This window comes from Triticum urartu, chromosome 2 (genome assembly GCF_003073215.2).
Source record: "Triticum urartu cultivar G1812 chromosome 2, Tu2.1, whole genome shotgun sequence".
Classification (NCBI taxonomy): Eukaryota; Viridiplantae; Streptophyta; class Magnoliopsida; order Poales; family Poaceae; genus Triticum; species Triticum urartu.
Genome location: NC_053023.1, coordinates 634963398 through 634986450, shown reverse-complemented (window position 1 = coordinate 634986450; position 23053 = coordinate 634963398).

The following is a 23053-nucleotide window of genomic DNA, read 5'->3' as shown; positions in this document are numbered from 1 at the left end:
GCTGAACAGATGCATCTTTGAAGCCTCAGATGCACTAGGTGATCTCCCCGGGAGCATAGAATTTGAGAACAAAGTGAGGGGGACGATGAAGGTACAATTTCAGCCTCCTCGGAACAGATGCATCTTGTTCACTTGCAACCAGTCGATCTGATACTTATTATGCCCTTGTTTCATTGTGAGTGCAGAAGTTCGTGAAGCGTTGTAGCAAGCTGGTAGGGCTGCTTGGGTGTGCTGGAGCTGGGTCTGTTGAAGCTTATCAGCCTGTAGCCACACTGGGTCTCATCGGCTCATCGAGCCATGCTCCCTCGTTGTCTAGGTTGGTTGGGGAGGAGGAGGAGGAGGCCACATATGAAGAAGGGGAGGAGGAGGAGAGCAATAGGGAGGAGGAGTACGATGAAGATTATGGACCTCCATCAACTCAAACATCTCAAGCATCTCAGTTGCCGAAGAGGAATCCGAAGAAGAAGGATTTGCTGACTCCAGACCCTTTCCAAAGATCGGTTGCTCGCCGGCCCAAGAAGAAGACCGAAGAGACTCGTTCAAAGAGTAACGAGGACTGTACCTCTAAGAGGGGAAGGAGCAACTGATTATGCTCTTCGATACTTGGCTCTTTTAGTTTGGTTGAACTTCGTTTGATTGAACTTGTCTAGTGGTTGTGAAACTACGTGGAACTATGTGTTTGCTATTTGTGGATCTATGTGTTTGAAATGTTCTATGCACATCAAGTTATCTTAATATGGATCTATGTGATGCCCAAGTTTAATTGTTTAAAATCTATGATATTGTTGTCATATTTGTGAAACTTGTTGTCATATTGCTGTCATATTGAATTTGAAAACAAGAAATCAAATGAACTTGAAAAAACAAAACAGAGGACCCTACCGCTAGGCACCCTGGCGGTAGGGGTAGACAACCTATCTCCAGCCCCAATGGCGGTAGGGTGAACCTACCGCCAGGGCCCTTTCATATTTCGTTACAGAAGCTATATACGGCAAAACACAGGACCCTGCCGCCAGGGTCCTGGCGGTAGGGTCAGACAACCTATCGCCATGGGGGCTGGCGGTAGGGTGAACCTACCGCCGGGGCCCTTGCATATTTCGTTACATAATGTCTACACGGCAAAACCCTGCCAAACCTTACCGCCAGTGCCTCTGGCGGTAGGTTTAGACAGCCTCCCGTCAGGGCCCCTGGCGGTAAGGTACTTATCCACGCCAGCGCATGGTGACGGTCACCGTCCCCTCCGTCACACCCTACCGTCAGAGACACTGACGATAGGCTGTCTAACCCTACCGCCAGAGACACTGGCGGTAGCAAAAGGGTCAAATTTTGAAAATATTTCAAACCGGGGTCAGATCTTGATTTTATTTGTCAAAAGGGTCAAAACACGAAATTTGGCCCCTGGCCGCCGGGCTCCCTGGCCGCACGGCACCGGCACCGGCACGGAGATGCAGAGATGGCATCCAGTGCTCGGCGCGGCAGCAAGTGTGCTGGAACGAGTTGAACCATTTCCTTATTATCACATGTGGGAATGAGACGCAGGCATCAACCGAGCAACTTATTTCCGATCCTTGACACTACATGTACGGAAGGCAACACTAATTGTAATCTAGTACTAGTAGATCAATCTTGCCTTTTTTTGGGAAAGTAGATCAATCTTGCCGACCACCAGGAATCGTATACTGTGAAAACGACACCATCGGCTAAAGAAAATTCGACGGCAGTAAGGGCATGTATAATGATGCTATTTTAGGAGTGCCACGTAGGATAAATGATGAGGTGGAGGAGAGAAAACTCATAAGAAAAGTCTCGTCTTCTCTTATTTAAGAGAAGACAAGAGATGATCTCTTAGCACAATATGTCTCATCACTTTTGTAGGAATAACTAGTTTTTGATGATAAGACTAAGAGATGATTCATTGTAGACATGTTTTTTTATGATCTCTAAATTACATGCAAGACTTAAGATAAAACTATCTTATCAACCATTGTACATGCCCTAAGCAATGGATTAAACTCTTGGTAACCGGCAGCGTGACTTGGAATGCTCCCGTTCCAGCCATTTGTTAATTTGCACGGCAGTGTACCAGCAGCACCCACGCTTGGTGGGAGATGTGGTTGATTTTTTATGCTTAAGCGAATTACAAAACCACCGAGCTTACAGAGGGGAAATTCAAATTTTTTCTTTTTTTGAAATGAGGCAAAAGACTTGCCATTTTCATTGATTAAGAAGAAGTGAGAATTTCCCGGTTAATTGATGGAAAACCGGGCTAAAACCGATACAACCCAACCCATATAACATGGGCACCACCGGCCAACCTGACCACCGACATGAAACATGAGCTGCAAAGAAGAAAAGACATCAGCCGGGGAGTCGCAAGCGTCATCGTCATCACCGGTTACCTCCGAACGGGCGACTCCGACTTCACCATAGAGCTCCACCAACGAAGCCGCCCCCATAAACAGCTACACAGAGCAATGACGGCACATGCCAACAGATGGCCACACGCGCCAACAACCGACAACTCCGACTTTGACGATGAGCCTCGCAAGGGAAATATGCAGGACTTGCACCGACTGTGCCGTAAAGAGCACCTCGGGCATGCCGGGAAGATCCGACTACCAAAGCCCAAGCTGCGACCCAAGCTCCTCTTGACGCCATCATTGTTGCCAAACAGAAATCGGCGCCCCCAAAACGGTCGCCTCAACAAACCATACGACAAAGATGCCACCCTTCCCACACGGCGAAGATGCCACCATCCTACGCGGCGAAGATGCCGCCCGTCCATGCGGCGAAGATGACGCCATCCACCGGTCTCAGGTTGTAGCCGGCTCCAAGACAATGCCCCCAAGGAGGAAGAAGACGTGAAGATGCCTTCATCGCCCGATCCCGCAGATCAGAGGTTTCCCTCCGGAGCCAAGGCCGCGGGATGAGGGGTGGAGCACCATACATCAGCGACGCTTCCAAGAAAGAGCGCGACGCCCGCAGGCGCCGCCGTCGCCAGCTCCGGCAAAGGCCGGAAGAAGGATTTCTCCCTGAGATGCTCAACCACCACCAGCCCGTATCGGCCAGCCACAAACCTCCATCAAACCTCCACCAAACCAGCACCGCAGAGAACCGAGGGGAGCTTCCCGTCAGTGCCCACCCCTGCCAAGGCCGTCTCGCGCACCTGCCCGACCAGCAGCAGCGTGCAGCTGGGCCCTGGACGCACACCACCGTCACCGCCATCGGGCCGACCTCACGCCGTCGCCCTCACCAGGCCTGGGGGCAGGAGGTCACCGCCGCCACGCCACAGGAACCGCGCCACACAGAGACAACGAACAGGCTGCAGCAGAAAACCCCCGAAGAACGCCCGGATCCAGCCACGCCCGGCCAGATCCAGCGTCCGCCAGCCTCCCCGCCGGCCACCGAGGCACCCGCGCCGCCTAGCCGAGCAGAAACGGAGACCCAACGAGGAGTGTCGAGATCTGGAGCACCACGCCCCGAAGCTGAGCGCCGCCAAGGGAGAGGCAGTAGCACCACCAGGCCCCGCCGCCGCATGATATCTACTACACAACCTTCTTCTTGTAGACGTTATTGGGCCTCCAAGTGCAGAGGTTTGTAGGACAGTAACAAATTTCCCTCAAGTGGATGACCCAAGGTTTATCAATCCGTAGGAGGCGTAGGATGAAGATGGTCTCTCTCAAGCAACCCTGCAACCAAATAACAAAGAGTCTCTTGTGTCCCCAACACACCCAATACAATGGTAAATTGTATAGGTGCACTAGTTCGGCGAAGAGATGGTGATACAAGTGGTATATGGATAGTAGATAATAGTTTTTGTAATCTGAAATAATAAAAACAGCAAGGTAGCAAGTGAGCGTAAACGGGATTGCAATGATAGGAAATAAGGCCTAGGGTTCATACTTTCGCTAGTGTAAGTTCCCTCAACAATACTAACATAATTGGATCACATAACTATCCCTCAACATGCAACAAAGAGTCACTCCAAAGTCACTAATAGCGGAGAACGAACGAAGAGATTATGGTAGGGTATGAAACCACCTCAAAGTTATTCTTTCCAATCAATCCGTTGGGCTATTCCTATAAGTGTCACAAACAGCTCTAGAGTTCGTACTAGAATAACACCTTAAGATACAAATCAATCAAAACCCTAATGTCACCTAGATACTCCAATGTAACCTCAAGTATCCGTGGGTATGATTATACGATATGCATCACACAATCTCAGATTCATCTATTCAACCAACACAAAGGACCTCAAAGAGTGTCCCAAAGATTCTATCGGAGAATCACGATGAAAACGTGTGCCAACCCCTGTGCATAGGTTCATGGGCGGAACCCGCAAGTTGATCACCAAAACATACATCAAGTGAATCACGTGATATCCCATTGTCACCACAGATATCCATGGCAAGACATACATCAAGTGTACTCAAATCTTTAAAGACTCAATCCAATAAGATTACTTCAAAGGGAAAACTCAATTCATTACACGAGAGTAGAGGGGGGAGAAAACATCATAGGATCCAAATATAATAGCAAAGCTTGCGATACATCAAGATCGTATCATCTCAAGAACACGAGAGAGAGAGAGAGATCAAACACATAGCTACTGGTACATACCCTTAGCCCCGAGGGGGAACTACTCCCTCCTCGTCATGGAGAGCACCGGGATGATGAAGATGGCCACCGGAGAGAGATTGCCCCCTCCGGCAGGGTGTCGGAATGGGTCTAGATTGGTTTTTGGTGGCTACGGAGGCTTCTAGCGGCGGAACTCCCGATCTATTATCTGTTCTGGAAGTTTTAGGTTACGTAGGTATATATGGGTGCAGGAGGTACGTCAAGGGAGCCATGAGGGCCCCACGAGGCAGGGGGCGCGCCCTAGGGGGGCCACCCTCGTGAGCACCTCGTTCCTTCCTTGACGTGGGGTCCAAGTCCATCGGGTGGCTTTTGTTCCAAAAATAACTTCTCTAGTTGATTTCGTTCCGTTTCGACTCCATCTGATATTCCTTTTCTTCGAAACACTGAAATAGGCATAAAACAGCAAATCTGGGCTTGGCCTCCGGTTAATAGGTTAGTCCCAAAAATAATATAAAAGTGGATAATAAAGCCCAATAATGCCCGAAACAGTAGATAATATAGCATGGAGCAATCAAAAATTATAGATACGTTGGAGACGTATCAAGCATCCCCAAGCTTAATTCCTGCTCGTCCTCGAGTAGGTAAATGATAAAAAGATAATTTTTGATGTGGAATGCTAGTTGGCATAATTTCAATGTAATTCTTCTTAATTGTGGCCTGAATATTCCGATCCGAAAGATTCAAGACAAAAGTTCATATTGACATAGAAATAATAATACTTCTAGCAAACTAACTAAGCAATTATGTCTCTTCAAAATAACATGGCCAAAAAAGTTATCCCTACAAAATCATATAGTCTGGCTATGCTCCATCTTCACCACACAACATATTTAAATCATGCACAACCCCGATGACAAGCCAAGCAATTGTTTCATACTTTTGATGTTCTCAAACTTTTTCAATCTTCACGCAATACATGAGCATGAGCCATGGACATAGCACTATAGGTGGAATAGAGTGCTGGTTGTGGAGAAGACAAAAAGGAGAAGATAGTCTCACATCAACTAGGCGTATCAACGGGCTATGGAGATGCCCATCAATAGATATCAATGTGAGTGAGTAGGGATTGCCATGCAACAGATGCACTAGAGCTATAAGTGTATGAATGCTCAACAAAAGAAACTAGTGGGTGTGCATCCAACTTGCTTGCTCACGAAGACCTAGGGCATTTTGAGGAAGCCCATCATTGGAATATACAAGCAAAGTTCTATAATGAAAGATTCCCACTAGTATATGAAAGTGACAACATAGGAGACTCTCTATCATGAAGATCATGGTGCTACTTTGAAGCACAAGTGTGGTAAAAGGATAGTAGCACTGTCCCTTCTCTCTTTTTCTCTCATTTTTTTATTTTTATTTTTTATTTGGGCCTTCTCTTTTTATGGTCTCTTTTCTCTTTTTTTTATTTGGGCTTCTTTGGCCTCTTTTATTTTTTTATTTTCGTCCGGAGTCTCATCCCGACTTGTGGGGGAATCATAGTCTCCATCATCCTTTCCTCACTGGGACAATGCTCTAATAATGATGATCATCACACTTTTATTTACTTACAACTCAAGAATTACAACTCGATACTTAGAACAAGATATGACTCTATATGAATGCCTCCGGCGGTGTACCGGGATGTGCAATGATGCATGAGTGACATGTATGAAAGAATTATGAATGGTGGCTTTGCCACAAATACGATGTCAACTACATGATCATGCAAAGCAATATGACAATGATGAAGCGTGTCATAATAACGAAACGGTGGAAAGTTGCATGGCAATATATCTCGGAATGGCTATGGAAATGCCATAATAGGTTGGTGTAAGTGCATCTAGTGCCACCCCTAGTTGGTTTTGGAGTATTGACGACAAACCTAGTTGAGGGACTAATGTGTTTGTGAGAATTGCAGGATAACACAGGTAGAAGTCCCTCATTGATTCGGTTTTACTACCAGAGATGACCCCTAAAAATGTATGAAGACATTGAAGTCAAAGGTGGTATATGAAGATATTCACATTGAAGACTATGACAAAAGAAGACACGTTATGAAGCCTATGGAGCTCGAAGACTTAGATCTTTCGTAGTTCTTTTTCTTTTGTGTTGAGTCATAGGAACCACCGTACTGTTAAGTGGGGTCCAGGAGAACCAGTCAGAATGACTGAAGTGATGCCTAAATCAAAAAACCTATGTCTTCGAGTGAAGACAATGAGAGCGAATCTTGTCCAGAGCCGGACAAGTCAGCTTTGCTTGTAGCCCAAGTAAAGTTGCCATGAGAGTTTGAAATCTGACCGTTGAGACACGTGTCAGTTCCTTAGTGACCCAGGGTCATTTCGGACAAATCAGGTCGGGTTGCCAAGTGGCTATAAATAGCCCACCCCCTACAACCATAAACGGTTGGCTGCTCAGATTTCAGTGCACGGCTTTTGTCGTTTGAGAGCAACCCACCTCGAAGCCTTTGAGAGAAAATTCCTAGTGAGGAGAAAGCCCTAACCACCCAGAGCCAGAGTAAATTGGGCATCACTTAAGTCTTCTTGTCTGAGTGATCTGAAGACTTATTACACTTGAGGACTGTGCATCCTCCAGACGGTTAAGCATCGCGTTCTGAGCATCCAAGAGACATTGTGGATTGCCAGTGAACAAAGTCTGTGAAGGTTTGGGAGTCTACCTTGAAGACTTACCAGAGTGATTGGGCGAGGACTATGTGACCTTAGCTCAAGGAGAATACGGTGAGGACTTAGTGTCCTGAGCTGCGTGTTCAGGACTGGGTGTCCAGGACTGTGTGTCCTAAGGTTTAAATACCTAGCCGCTCCAACCAGACGTACAGTTGTCACAGCAACTGGAACTGGTCCAACACATCATTGTCTTCAACGAGTCACTGGTTTCATCTTCACTTCCTTTTACTTACTGTTACTCATTGTGAAGCCATTGCATGCTTGCTATATCTTTTGTCTTCACAACGTAACTGTATGATTTGTTTGGCTTCATAACTTCTTCCTACCTGATCCTTATTACACTGCAGCTACTTGTCATTGTGCTTTCACTCTATTGAATACTTGACCATGGCTTGCCTAGTGTAATCTAACTTCCGCTGCATAGTGATAGGCATATCTCTACTGTTTGTCTTCATAACTTCCATGTTTTGAAGACTTTCATAAAAATCGCCTATTCACCCCCCTCTAGTCGATATAACGCACTTTCAATTGGTATCAGAGCAAGGTGCTCCCTTGTTCTGTGTGATTCGGTTTAACCACCTGGAGTTTTTTCTATGTTGACTGCAGGGATAATCAAAGTCTCCGCTGCATGCCCCGTCTTCGATGGAACTGAATATCCCTATTGGAAGAATAAGATGCGTATGCATCTTGAAGCCACTGACGTCGACCTATGGTATGTCATCGAGAACGGCGTTCCCAAGGCTGGAGAAGGTGTCACTGCTGCTGATGTCAAGAAATTCGTTCAACTGGACTCTACTGCCAAGAACATCATCTGTGGTCATCTGACCAAAGGATAGTATGGCCGTGTGAGTGCTTTGAAGACATCCAAGCTGGTCTGGGACTGGCTCTCCAAGGTCAATGAAGGCATCTCAACCCAGAGAGATCAAAGAATCAGTGTCCTTCGCAATCTCTTCAACCGCTTCAAGCGAAATGACAATGAGAAGGTCCAGCACACATTTGACAGACTCACTGACATCACAAATGAGCTTCAAGCCCTCGGTGCTACTGAGATCACCAAACATGAAGTCGTCAAGACGCTGCTGAGATCACTTGATAGTTCGTTTGACATCCTAGCCCTGATTATTCAAGAACGTCCTGATTTCAAGACACTCGATCCATCTGACATACTTGAGAGGCTCAACACACATGAGTTTCAGCTTTCTGAGAAAAGAGATATCTACGGTCCAAACTATGGGCGAACTCGTGCCTTGAAGGCAAAAGCTGTTTCCTCATCTGAAGAAGAATCTGACAGCAGTTCTGATGATCCTAAAGACATTGGAAGGGAACTTGCAATGCTAGTGAAGAAGTTCCAAAAATTCACCAAGAAGAAAGGCTTCAGAAAGTCTTCACGATCAAGCTCAAGGAATGATGAAGCTTCTGCTCATGACTACAAGAAGAAAACATGCCACAAGTGCAAGAAAACTGGACACTTCATCTCTGAGTGTCCACAGTGGGACAATGAGAACAGAAAGAAGAAGAAGAGCAAGGAATATGACTCTGACGACAAGAAGAAGAAGAAATACACAAAGTCTTCTTCCAAGTCTCCCTCAAAGTCTTCATCACACAAAAAGAGCTCATCTAGCAAGGCACGTGCGTTTGTTGGCAAGGAAATGGATTCAGAGGAGGAGTCCGCTTCTGAGGAGGCAGGGGTGGAGTCTGAGGAGGAGTCTGATTCTGGCATTGCAAGTCTGGCTACAGCATACGTCGCCAAGTCCATCTTCAACACTGAAGACAATGATTTCATCACCGACACCGATGCAAATGACAAGGACTACTCCACTCCTACCTACTGCTTCATGGCACGCGGTGCCAAGGTAAACAAACGCACTACTCACTATCAAACATCTAGTGACAATGACTCTGGTTGTGATTCAAAACCCAGTTACAAAACACTTGCTAAAATTGCAACTGAACAACAGAAAGCCATGGAACATATTCAAAAACTGTTAGACAGAAGCGATGATCTGTTGGGTGCTGAAATGACTCGATCTGAATCCTTAATTGAAGACATAAAAAATCTTCACGTTAAGTGTCAGGAACTTGAAGATCGTCATGATACTCTCTCAACAACTCATGAAAAGCTTTCCTATGATTATCTTCAAAGGAAGCAAGAACTTGAGAAATTGAGAGCGGCTCATGAAGATCTTCAAAAGGAAAACAAGTCACTTCGCGCCGAACAGATCAGTTCCGCTCAGGAAGGATTTGAACCACCATGTCTTAAATGCATTGAGCGTGATAATGCTACTTCTGTTGCTGAATGTTCCACTGCTACTGCTGTTGCAATATCTTCAACTATTGATGTGGTAACTAACCCCTCTGCTGAGGATACCACTGCTATTGCTGATGAGAATGCTAGGTTGAAGACATTGCTTGAAACAGGGATGTACAAAAGTCTTAAAGGACATCAGACATTATGTGATGTCCTCAAGAAGCAGATTCTGAACCGAAACCCTAGGAAAGAGGGTGTTGGGTTCGTAAGGAAAATAAATGCAGATGGCTCCTACTAGAAACCAGAGCAGTACCCCAAAACCACATGGGTTGCTGCAAAGGAACCTTCAGCAGACCCATCCAATTTATCTGGCTTCACTTGTGCTAACCCCATTATCATTGATGAATCCTTTGATGCAAACTATAAACTGTTTAAGAATCAGAATGGTGAAGTGTTTGCCAGGTACATTGGTACTAACTGCAGGAATGGACCGCCTATGAAGAAGATCTGGGTTCCGAAAAAGTGTCTGGAAAATCTTCCTGTGAATGTCTTCATGACACCTCACTTGAAGAAGACAAACCTCAGACCAAAGTCTTCATACGGTCCAAAGGGTTCATACAAACAGAGGACTCACCTGAGTCACACTAACGCAAATGTTTTGCAGGGAAACCATACTCAGGCATATGAATATGAGAGCGGTTCATCAAACCGTCATGTTCATATGACCAAAAACTATTCTGCTTATTCTTATGAGTACTATTGTCCACCTGCAAGACTGTTTGCTAAGGCTTCAAAGCCAAAATTCTCAGATGCTGCACTTAGACTTATTGCTTCTAAGCCACCCTTGAAGATGTGGGTGGTTAAGAAGGCTTAACTCTCTTTTGCAGGGAAAGGTCTCCAGCAGAAAACCAAAATCTTCTGACGCTATTGCTGGGGACCTTAAAAAACTTGTAGGGCGCAAGATAAAATGCCCGAATGGCATCATTATGTACTTCATCCCTGAATCGCATGCTACTCTCCCTATTAGTCCTAATGTGGATCTAAGTTTTCATAACCCACTGGTTCGTCAAATGTTTTTGCTTCACAATTCTCTTCATGAAGCCTATCCCCCTAACTGCACTGTAGGGTACGACACCAGCGTCTTCAAAGTCTTCAGAATGGATTATTGACAGTGGGTGTACAAATCACATGACTGGCAAAAGAAGTCTACTTATGGACTCAACCTTACGTCCATCCGACAAGAGCCACATCACATTTGCTGACACTGGTAAAAGTAAGGTATTGGGTCTAGGTAGAGTTGCAATCTCAAAGGATCAACACATGGATAAAGTCATGCTTGTTGAATCCCTTGGTTTCAACTTAATGTCTGTCTCAATGCTTTGCGATTTGAACATGATCGTAATGTTTGGAAAATATCGTTGCCTTGTACTAATGGAATCTGACAAGTCTCTAGTGTTTGAAGGGTATCGAAAAGATGATCTGTACGTGGTAGATTTCTCAGCAGGGCCACAACTTGCAGTATGTCTTCTTGCAAAAGCTTCAGAATGCTGGCTTCGGCATCGGAGGCTTGGGCATGCTGACATGAGGAACCTCCACACCCTTGTGAAGAAGAAGCACGTCATAGGCATCGAGGGCGTCAAGTTCAAGAAAGATCACTTATGCGGTGCCTGTGAAGCAGGGAAGATGACGAGGGCAAAACATCCCTCGAAGACAATCATGACCACTACTCGACCCTTCGAACTGCTTCACATGGATCTTTTTGGTCCCACTCACTACTCAACTTTTACTACTACTGCTTGCCTCTATGGCTTCGTTATTGTTGATGATTATTCTAGATATACTTGGGTGCACATAATTCTTTACAAGACTGAAGTGCAGGATGTCTTCAGACGCTTCGCCAATCGTGCTATGAACAATTACGGCGCCAAAAAAGCACATCAGAAGTGACAATGGCACTGAATTCAAGAACACTGGCCTTGATACATATCTTGATACCTTGGGCATCACACATGAATTCTCAGCTCCGTACACGCCACAGCAGAATGGGGTCGTCGAACGCAAGAACAGAACGCTCATTGAGATGGCCAGAACGATTCTAGATGAATACAAGACTCCAAGAAAATTCTGGACTGAAGCCATTGACACTGCATGCCATACAATCAATCGTGTTTATCTTCACAAGCTTCTGAACAAGACATCTTATGAACTCCTAACTGGCAAGAAGCCAAATGTCAGTTATTTCAGAGTATTTGGCGCAAGGTGCTGGATCAAGGACCCACACCACACCTCAAAGTTTGCACCAAAAGCACATGAGGGTTTTATGCTTGGATATGGAAAGGATTCGCACTCCTACAGAGTCTTCAATCTCTTTCATTACAAAGTGGTTGAAACAGTGGATGTGCGGTTCGATGAGACAAATGGTTCACAAAGAGAGCAACTGCCAAATGTGCTAGATGAAATTCCAGCTAGTGAATCAATCAAGCTAATGGGAACTAGAGAGATTATACCTTCTGAAGCTCATCCTGAAGAAGAACTTATCATCTCAGCACCTGATCAACATGAAGACAATGCTCAGCCTGAAGACATTCCTCCCAACAACAACACAGATCAGCAAGAGCAAAGTCTTCGCCCTGTACATCCTCGTGTTGCCAATGAAGTGCAGATTGACAGAATAATTGACAGCATCAATGCACCTGGTCCACTCACTCGTTCAAGGGCAACTCAGCTAGCAAATTTCTGTGGGCACTTCGCATTCGTCTCAATATCAGAACCCAAGAAAGTTGAAGAAGCCTTCATGGAACCTGAATGTATTCAAGCTATGCAAGAAGAGCTTCAACAGTTTGAGCTGAATAATGTATGGGAACTGGTTAAGCGTCCTGATCCACGGAAGCACAACATAATAGGCACCAAATGGATATACCGCAAGAAGCAAGATGAGCATGGTCAAGTTGTCAGAAACAAAGCTCGTCTCGTTGCTCAAGGATATACTCAAGTGGAAGGCATTGACTTCGATGAAACATTTGCTCCTGTGGCTAGGCTTGAAGCCATACGCATACTGCTGGCCTATGCAAATCATCATAACATACTTCTATATCAAATGGATGTGAAGAGTGCCTTTCTCAATGGCAAGATTGAAGAAGAAGTGTATGTTGCACAACCGCCTGGCTTTGAAAATCCAAAACATCCTGACATGGTATACAAGCTCAACAAGGCACTGTATGGCCTCAAACAAGCTCCTAGGGCCTGGTATGACACACTCAAATATTTCCTGAAGAGCAAAGGCTTCATACCTGGTTCCCTAGATCCCACTCTTTTCACGAAGACATATGATGGTGAACTGTTTGTGTGCCAAATATATGTGGATGACATTATCTTCGCCTGCACAAATCAGAAGTACAGTGAAGAGTTTGGATATATGATGTAAGAGCAATATCAGATGTCCATGATGGGGGAGCTGAAGTTCTTCCTTGGTCTTCAAATACGACAACAACGCAATGGCATTTTCATATCTCAAGAGAAGTATCTCAAAGATTGCCTGAAGAAGTTCGGTATGCAAGACTGCAAGGGCTTCAAAACACCAATGCCAGCCAAACATCATCTGGGTCCTGACGACAATGGTAAAGAGTTCGATCAAAAGGTATACCGCTCCATGATTGGTTATTTACTTTATCTATGTGCATCTAGGCCAGATATTATGCTTAGTGTTTGCATGTGTGCTCGATTTCAAGCGGCACCAAAGCAGTCGCATCACTTAGCTGTGAAGCGAATTCTTCGATATTTGGCTCACACCCCAACTCTAGGATTATGGTATCCAAAGGGCTCAGAGTTTGATTTGGTTGGATTCTCGGATGCTGATTATGCTAGTGACAAAGTTGATCGCAAGTCTACATCAGGCACATGTCACTTTCTGGGACGATCACTTGTATGTTGGTCTTCAAAGAAGCAGAACTGTGTATCTCTCTCCACTGCTGAATCCGAATACATTGCTACTGGATCTTGCTGCGCTCAGCTTCTGTGGATGAAGCAAACACTCAAGGACTATGGCATTCATCTGAAGCAAGTGCCACTTTACTGCGACAACGAAAGCGCCATCAAGATTGCCAACAACCCAGTTCAGCACTCGAAGACAAAGCACATTGAAATCCGTCATCACTTTCTCAGAGATCATGTTGTGAAGGAAGACATTGATATCATACACGTCAACACTGAAGAGCAATTGGCAGATATCTTCACCAAGCCCTTGGATGAGAAGAGATTTTGCAAGTTACGGTGTGAGCTAAATATCTTGGAATCCTCAAATGTCATGTGATCAGGCACACATCCTAACACTTATGCATATTGATGACTTAGTTGTGCACCACACGAAGTAACGTATATCTTCAATTAATGAAGACACACATTCAAAGTGTGAATACATTAATGTGGAAATTGACTTCAAAGCGCCACGATAATTGTGCGCCGTGTCTGGGTCTAATACTTCCTATACGGTGGGTAACGCCACCACCAAACGTTCTATTTTGAAGTGTTTCACTCTTGGCGTTACCTTGCAATGTCTTCATATTTGGTTTGGCTTCAATCTTAACATGTCTTCATGATTATCTTCACTACGTTGATTATATAAATATATATATACTAGTGTTCTGTCCTCTACAACATTCACTTATAGCTATGTCTTCTTGGTTGAATCTTTTGAACTAAGTGAATGTGATCGGACCCTAATCTCTCTATGCTTTCTATCTCAAATTCTATCTCTCCAAGTCATATGCATTCTATTGAAACTGTCGAATGTATTCTCTGCATCCTTGTCAGCAGAAGACACAGAGACAACCTTTAAAACCGTTTTCAATGCTCATTCATCCACAAGAAATCCTTAGAAGTAGGAACAACCGCCAAACAATCCAGGCGTGCGTGGGATGTGGAACTGCCCCCAAAATACCGCATGATGGCCACGTGCTACTCAGATGCGAATTGCCAGGGGCACCTGAGTAATAGCGCAGTGCCGCCCCTGCGCCTATAAATTCACACTTACCGCGGTCATTATCTCCTTCTTCCACCCTCGCACGAACCCTAGCGCCACCGCTAGCTCTCGACGACGCCGGCGACGAAGCGCTTCGCTGCCGCAACCTCTCTGACGCCGTCTTCACGCCGATAGCGGACATCGTCCTCTCCGCCGTCGCCGTAGGTGTCTTCCGTCGCCAAGTTAGGGCACGGAGGATTGAACTGCTCGGCATCATCTTCCACTCCGTCTAGCAGTTCCAAGTGTGGTAAATAAAACTTCTTTTTACAGCTCCTTTTGATCCCATGGTTCTGTCACTTTCTACCATAAGAAGTTTCTATTCACACAAGTTAGATCACTCTCAATCTGCATCTCATAACATGCCTAGTATATTCACTTGTGCTTCATGAAGTAGTTAGATTCCTCACTTGTACTGATCTGTGGGTTCGTACAAATCTGGAACCAACTTCTTTTCTATGAGTGAATGTCTTCGCACGATGAGGTCAATGTCTTCTAAACTGATTTATCTTCAAAATCTTCTGAGAATGCATATGACCTCTTCCCCTTCCCTCGCACCTTAATGCTGTCACAGGTACATGTCCGTGGGAGAATCCTTTGGTTCTCATAGTCTGCATTCATTTGCAGAATTCTTACAGCATCACATAAATTCTCCTGAAGCCAGTTCCTATTGGTCCAGCAAGAAAAAGCCTTTGAAGCCTTTGAACGTCTTGAAGCCTTTCAAGTTAAAGCTTATGACTTCAGAAACAGCAGCAAGGAAGGGGGGCAGACAGAGACGTGGAGGAACATCCAAAGATCTGCCTGATGAACTGGCAGAAATGTACAAAACAGATCCTGAAGAGAATTATGGTCAGCGCAAGACCCGAATCCAATGGATTCGACGCTATTGGGCAGAACAATGGTTCCAATACCGCTTCGTCACCCAGGAGTATGCTGAGAAGAGTGCCATCAAAAGACCGTGGGGAGACATCTTATACAAGAACCTTGTACCCAGGTCCAGAGATGAAGCTATTGCCCAAATCTTCTATCCATGCATGGTTCGTGGGCCACAGCCTGATGATGCACATCCGTCGTCACTACTCTGGTGTCGTGATGACAATCTGTTCAAGCGCAACTTCCAATTTGCCCAACAATCAGCGAAGCAGAACAAGAAGAAATTTGGGTTAGACTTCAACCCTGGTCCCTCCGCACCTAGGGCTGATGGCACACGCGATGAAGAACCCAATATCATCGGTCCGTATGCCAACCTTGAGGGCCTCATCACCCGCATCTTAGTCCAAGGGACTGCCGTGAATGACCCTCCAGCTGACTCTGAGACTGATGAAGCTCCTGCTGTACCGAAGCCAAAGCAGTCGAAGAAGCCAAAAGCTTCAAAGCTGGCCCCTTCACCAAAAATCTCAAGGGCGAAGACGTATCCTGTGTCTCCAAGCCCCAGAAGGCCAAGATGCCTCAGCCACACACCGGCAAAGAGCTCACAGCTGCTGACATTCTGCGCAGCGAAGCCATTGATCTGTCAAGTGATGAAGATCTTGGAGATGACGCTCTCGAGCAGCTCATCAAGAGCAAAGAAGAAGCTAAAATCTTCAACAATTTTCCTCTCTTTGATGTCGCCATCATCCACAACTTCATCGACAAATGGTTTGCCACACCAAACATCAGCTTCGAAGATCTGCAGCTGCCCGTTGGCCTCAGCGTCGCCTTCCAAGGCGCTATTGCTTTAGAACTTGCAATTGCCCAGTGCATTGTTGAACTGAAGCAGAAAATTGATCATGAAAAGGCTCAGTTCAAGAAGCATATGGCCAAGCTCAGCGTACAAGAAGTGAAGAGCTTCAAGATCATGTTGCACGAACTAAAGGAAAACTTTCTGAAGAAGCGTGCAGAAGCTCAAGGTTCGCGGGAGCGAATGAAGACTCTTGCAGACAGATGTGTGCAGGTCTACAATGAGGCCGAGAAGCGCAAGGCACTTGGGCGTCCCGGCATCGACCCCAGGATGGCCGCGAAGAAGAAGAAGAAGAAGTCTGCTATGGCTGAACCAGAGGCACCAAGGCAAGAAGCAGTTCCAATTGTCTTCCCAACTGCAACGACTGGCTCGAAGACAAAGAGCCGGTCAACCGCTTCAGAGCTCAAGAAGACGCGAACTGCAGAGGCTGAAGCTAGGAAGCGGAAACATACTGAAGCCTCTCCTTCTGCCCCCACTCAGAAGAAGCGAAAGATCAAGAAAGCTCGGGCTGCTCCCACAAAGCCCTTGATGGTTGAACCCCTTTCTGTCATCCATCCTGACGCAGAACGACAACTGACAGTTCATGAGCCTGCTTCCACAGAGGCTCTTGAAGCTGAAGACATATCAGCAGCCGACCCCATCGCGGCTGAAGACATTGGTCATCAGGACAATGTACAAGATGATGCAGCCCTTCCTCAGTATGAACATAGCGAACTCATCAGCATTGGTCGTCCTCTGACGCCAATTGCACAAGATGCGTCATGGGCGGATCGCCCTCAAGAGGAAGAAGACTTTGAGGCCCAGCCCACTCCAACCCCACAGGCGTCGTCTGCGTTCCGCAGGCTTCGCAAAGGTCCAAGGCCTCAAGTCTATGCTGAAGACATTCCGGCTGCATCAGGCGAAGAAAATTAAGAAGTACCACAAGATCCTACTCCCCCGCTACACCATGAAGCAGTTCTCCAGGAGAATGTGCCTAAGTCTGACCCTCCAGCTAGTCAAGTGGAGGCTGAAAATATTGAGGCTGCCACAACCAACACTGAAGCCAGTGTGGAGCCCTCCCCACCAAAAGCTTCAGAAGACAGCGAAGCTACTGATCCAAACACTTCTGTTCCTGAGTCTACTGCAGGTCCTCAATTTGATTACCATGTTGAGCACAGGCCTCATGTCTAGAAGCCAGTCCCAAGGCTGCCGAGGTTCCCAGGTCCTGCATCGGCACCTGGCTCCTTTAACATCAATAGCTTCAAGGCAGATAATACGTTCTTCAACAGCTCCAAGAACCCCTATTCAAGGGAAAGGATTTCATCAGATAGGTTCTGGAGCTATCCTCAGCGCAGCTACTATTCATGCATCCTATACAACCAAGGTCGCATTTTCCCGCACAAGCGCCTTGATGTTGAAGCCATCGTTGGTCTGCCCTGTTTAGAGGAAGCATTGGATTGCTTCAAGCAAGTGGGTCTGCTGCAGTTTGTAACTGATGAAGAGCACTGGAACGAAGAGCTTCTGCTGCAATTCTATGCCACCCTCCACATCAAAGGATACAACAGAGATCCGAAGACTTGGGCCCTGGAGTGGATGACCGGCAATGTCCATCACGAAGCCAATGCATTTGATATCATTGAGCTCACCGGCCTGCCCACTCCTGGCGAATTCTTCGAGGAAGGCTGTCCACTACACACTGAAGCTCTTGAGAGCATATTCCAGAGGCCTGAACTGAATATGATCAGATGCTCTCAATGATGAAGCCATTGCCCCATGATGCTCCTTATCCAACAGAGTTCTTTGTTGAAGACTTTGAGTACCTGCCCAGAACCATCTATCACATTATCCGGCGGACTCTCTGGCGTATCAAAGGGCACTCTCCAAATGCCAAGATCGAGGGTGCAATGAAGACTCTGCTGTTTTGTATCCTTCATGGCAAATGCTTCAACGCACAGGACTTCTTCATACGCCAACTAGCTGCATCAGGCTTAGATTTACTTGGTTTGAAGTTCTATGCTCCTTGGGTAATGAGACTGATCAAGCTTCACTCTGCGATCTCATATCAGCCCTCAGCCCGCAACCATCGGATCTTCTTGCCAGATGTGGATACCTCTGCTGAAGCTATTTATCCTGAGCCTGCCAAGCAACCTTTGAGTCTTCAGAATGCAGAACACCAGAGCTTCACTCAGAACGTTGAAGGTGTTGAAGCCATCTCCAGGGTGTATCCTTTGGCTGGCACTACACGTGCACCACACCCTGCTTCAACTGAAGCCACTGATAGTGCAACTGCTTCAAGACCCAAGAAGTGCGCTCGTGTTCTCAATGACCGAGAGCTTCTTGTGGCCCTTCATCAAAAACAAGATAGGCATCATGACTGGATAAAGCGTCAAATGAAAAGCCTCTTGGTGGATGTTAATCGTCTTCGAAATCTTGCCACCAAGAATGCTTTCGTTACCCATGAAACCTGTCGTCATACATGGAAAGGGCTATCAATGATGTGTACTGAAGCTGAACTTGAAGAGGATGGCTTCACTAAGCAATTCAAGTTTGACACCACACCTCCTAGAAGGGTTGTGATGCGAAGCACACCATCACTTGAAGACTCTGAGTTTTCTTCATCTGCTGCCACAGTCACTGCCAGAATCATTGATGAAGAAGACGATGCTACCTCACCGCCACCCGCTTCAGCACCTCCAAGCTCTTCTGCACCGCCAAACACCTCCAACGACCCTGCTGCTCCTGGGAACGAGTAGAGACTCTATGTCTTCAAACCTTTTTGGTCATTACTGACAAAAGGGGGAGAAGCATATGAGATATTGATAGTCTTCAAGCGGGTCCATATGGGCGGGTGCTTTATGTTTTATTATATTTTGCTTCGTGCTTACAACTCTCGTTTTACATTTGGTTCTTATGAGTTGTAACACTTAAACCAGATGGTCATCTGCTACTTGTTTGCCACCCTGTTTTGCGAAGATAAATTCCGCATGTGCGACGATAAAATTCCGCACTTATCTCATTCTGCAGACGTCCATTTTCCATTATGCATGTCATTATCTTCATATACCTTCACATGCATAGTGGATTGTCATCATAAGTTGAAGTGGATCTCCACAAGTACAACCTGCCATGTGCATTTGCATTCCAAAGGCAAATCACTTATATGCACATCTTCAGGGGGAGCCCTTGCAACTTATGAAGACAATTCCCTATCCTTTACAGATTTCACAGATTATATTCCCCATTGAAAACTTCAACTAGTTTGTCATCAATCACCAAAAAGGGGGAGATTGTAAGTGCATCTAGTGCCACCCCTAGTTGGTTTTGGAGTATTGACGACAAACCTAGTTGAGGGACTAATGTGTTTGTGAGAATTGCAGGATAACACAGGTAGAAGTCCCATATTGATTCGGTTTTACTACCAGAGATGACCCCTAAAAATGTATGAAGACATTGAAGTCAAAGGTGGTATATGAAGATATTCACATTGAAGACTATGACAAAAGAAGACACGTTATGAATCCTATGGAGCTCGAAGACTTAGATCTTTCGTAGTTCTTTTTCTTTTGTGTTGAGTCATAGGAACCACCGTACTGTTAAGTGGGGTCCAGGAGAACCAGTCAGAATGACTGAAGTGATGCCTAAATCAAAAAACCTATGTCTTTGAGTGAAGACAATGAGAGCGAATCTTGTCCAGAGCCGGACAAGTCAGCTTTGCTTGTAGCCCAAGTAAAGTTGCCATGAGAGTTTGAAATCTGACCATTGAGACACGTGTCAGTTCCTTAGTGACCCAGGGTCATTTCAGACAAATCAGGTCGGGTTGCCAAGTGGCTATAAATAGCCCACCCCCTACAACCATAAACGGTTGGCTGCTCAGATTTCAGTGCACGGCTTTTGTCGTTTGAGAGCAACCCACCTCGAAGCCTTTGAGAGAAAATTCCTAGCGAGGAGAAAGCCCTAACCACCCAGAGCCAGAGTAAATTGGGCATCACTTAAGTCTTCTTGTCTGAGTGATCTGAAGACTTATTACACTTGAGGACTGTGCATTCTCCAGACGGTTAAGCATCGCGTTCTGAGCATCCAAGAGACATTGTGGATTGCCAGTGAACGAAGTCTGTGAAGGTTTGGGAGTCTACCTTGAAGACTTACCAGAGTGATTGGGCGAGGACTATGTGACCTTAGCTCAAGGAGAATACGGTGAGGACTTGGTGTCCTGAGCTGCGTGTTCAGAACTGGGTGTCCTAAGGTTTAAATACCTAGCCGCTCCAACCAGACGTACAGTTGTCACAGCAACTGGAACTGGTCCAACACATCATTGTCTTCAACGAGTCACTGGTTTCATCTTCACTTCCTTTTACTTACTGTTACTCATTGTGAAGCCATTGCATGCTTGCTATATCTTTTGTCTTCACAACGTAACTGTATGATTTGTTTGGCTTCATAACTTCTTCCTACCTGATCCTTATTACACTGCAGCTACTTGTCATTGTGCTTTCACTCTATTGAATACTTGACCATGGCTTGCCTAGTGTAATCTAACTTCCGCTGCATAGTGATAGGCATATCTCTACTGTTTGCCTTCATAACTTCCACGTTTTGAAGACTTTCATAAAAATCGCCTATTCACCCCCCTCTAGTCGATATAACGCACTTTCAGTTGGTATGGTGGCTGTTTTGAGGAACGTATATGGTGGGTTTATGGTACCGGCGAAAGTTGCGCGGTACTAGAGAGGCTAGCAATGGTGGAAGGGTGAGAGTGCGTATAATCCATGGACTCAACATTAGTCATAAAGAACTCACATACTTATTGCAAAAATCTATTAGTTATCGAAACAAAGTACTACACGCATGCTCCTAGGGGGATAGATTGGTAGGAAAAGACCATCGCTCGTCCCCGACCGCCACTCATAAGGAAGACAATCAATAAATAAATCATGCTCCGACTTCATCACATAACGGTTCACCATACGTGCATGCTACGGGAATCACAAACTTCAACACAAGTATTTCTCAAATTCACAACTACTCAACTATCATGACTCTAATATCACCATCTCCATATCTCAAAACAATTATCAAGTATCAAACTTCTCATAGTATTCAACACACTCATAAGAGAATTTTATTATTCTTGAATACCTAGCATATTAGGATTTTATTCAAATTACCATGCTATTTAAGACTCTCAAAATAATCTAAGTGAAGCATGAGAGTTCATCTATTTCTTCAAAATAAAACTACCACTATTCTCTAAAATATATAAGTGAAGTACTAGAGCAAATGACAAACTACTCCGAGAGATTTAAGTGAAGATCAATGAGTAGTCGAATAATTATGCAACTATGTGAAGACTCTCTAACATTTATTAATTTCAGACCTTGGTATTCTATTCAAACAGCAAGCAAAGCAAAATAAAATGACATTCTAAGAATGGCAAACATCATGTGAAGAAACAAAAACTTAGGATCAACCGATACTAACCGATAGTTGTTGAAGAAGAAAGGTGGGATGCCAACCGGGGCATCCCCAAGGTTAGATGCTTGAGACTTCTTGAAATGTTATCTTGGGGTGCCTTGGGAATCCCCAAGCTTGAGCTTTTGTGTCTCCTTAATTCCTCTCATATCACGGTCTCCCTAAATCTCAAAAGTTTCATCCACACAAAACTCAACAAGGACTCGTGAGATAAGTTAGTATAAACCATTGCCAAAACCTTATCATACTCTACTATAGCAAATCACTAAAATTATTATTCAACATTGCATACTAAATGCCTCTGCATATTTAATAGTCCTATCCTCAAATAGAATCATTAAAGAAGCAAACAATGCAAACATAACAGCAATCTGCCTAAACAGGATAGTCTGTAAAGAATGCTGCAACATCCATACTTACCTATCTCCAAAAATTATTAAATAAAATTACCACTGTAGTAAATTTATCAGAGCTTAATATGAAAAAGGTTTCAACATTTTATCACATTCTGACTTTTCTAGGGAATTATTGCAATAGCGGTAAACTTTCTGTTTTCAAATAGCAACATGTATACTTGTAACATAGGCATAGTAAAGGCTATCAATGCCACTATTATTGAAATAAAAGATGCAAATAATTGTTCTAAATAACAGCAAGCAAATCCTAACAAAATAAATTGACGCTCCAAGCAAAACACATATCATGTGGTGAATAAAAATATAGCTCCAAGTAAAGTTACCGATGAACGAAGACAAAAGAGGGGATCCTTCCGGGGCATCCCCAAGCTTAGGCTCTTGGCTATCCTTGAATATTACATTGGGATGCCTTGGGAATCCCCAAGCTTAGGCTCTTGCCACTCCTTATTCCATAGTCCGTCAAATCTTTACCCAAAACTTGAAAACTTCACAACACAAAACTTAACAGAAAACTCGTAAGCTCCGTTAGTATAAGAAAATAAATCACCACCTCAAGGTACTGTAATGAACTCATTATTTATTTATATTGGTGTTAAACCTACTGTATTACAACTTCTCTATGGTTTATAAACTATTTTACTAGCCATAGATTCATCAAAATAAGTAAACAACACATGAAAAACAGAATCTGTCAAAAACAGAACAGTCTGTAGTAATCTGGATCAAACGTATACTTCTGGAACTCATAAAATTCTCAAATAAATTTCTGGACCTGAGTAATTTATATATTAATCATCTGCAAAAATAATTAACTAAATATCACTCTCCAAATAAAAATGGCAGCAATTCTCGTGAGCGCTAAAGTTTCTTTTTTTTACAGCATGATCAACAAAGACTTTCCGCAAG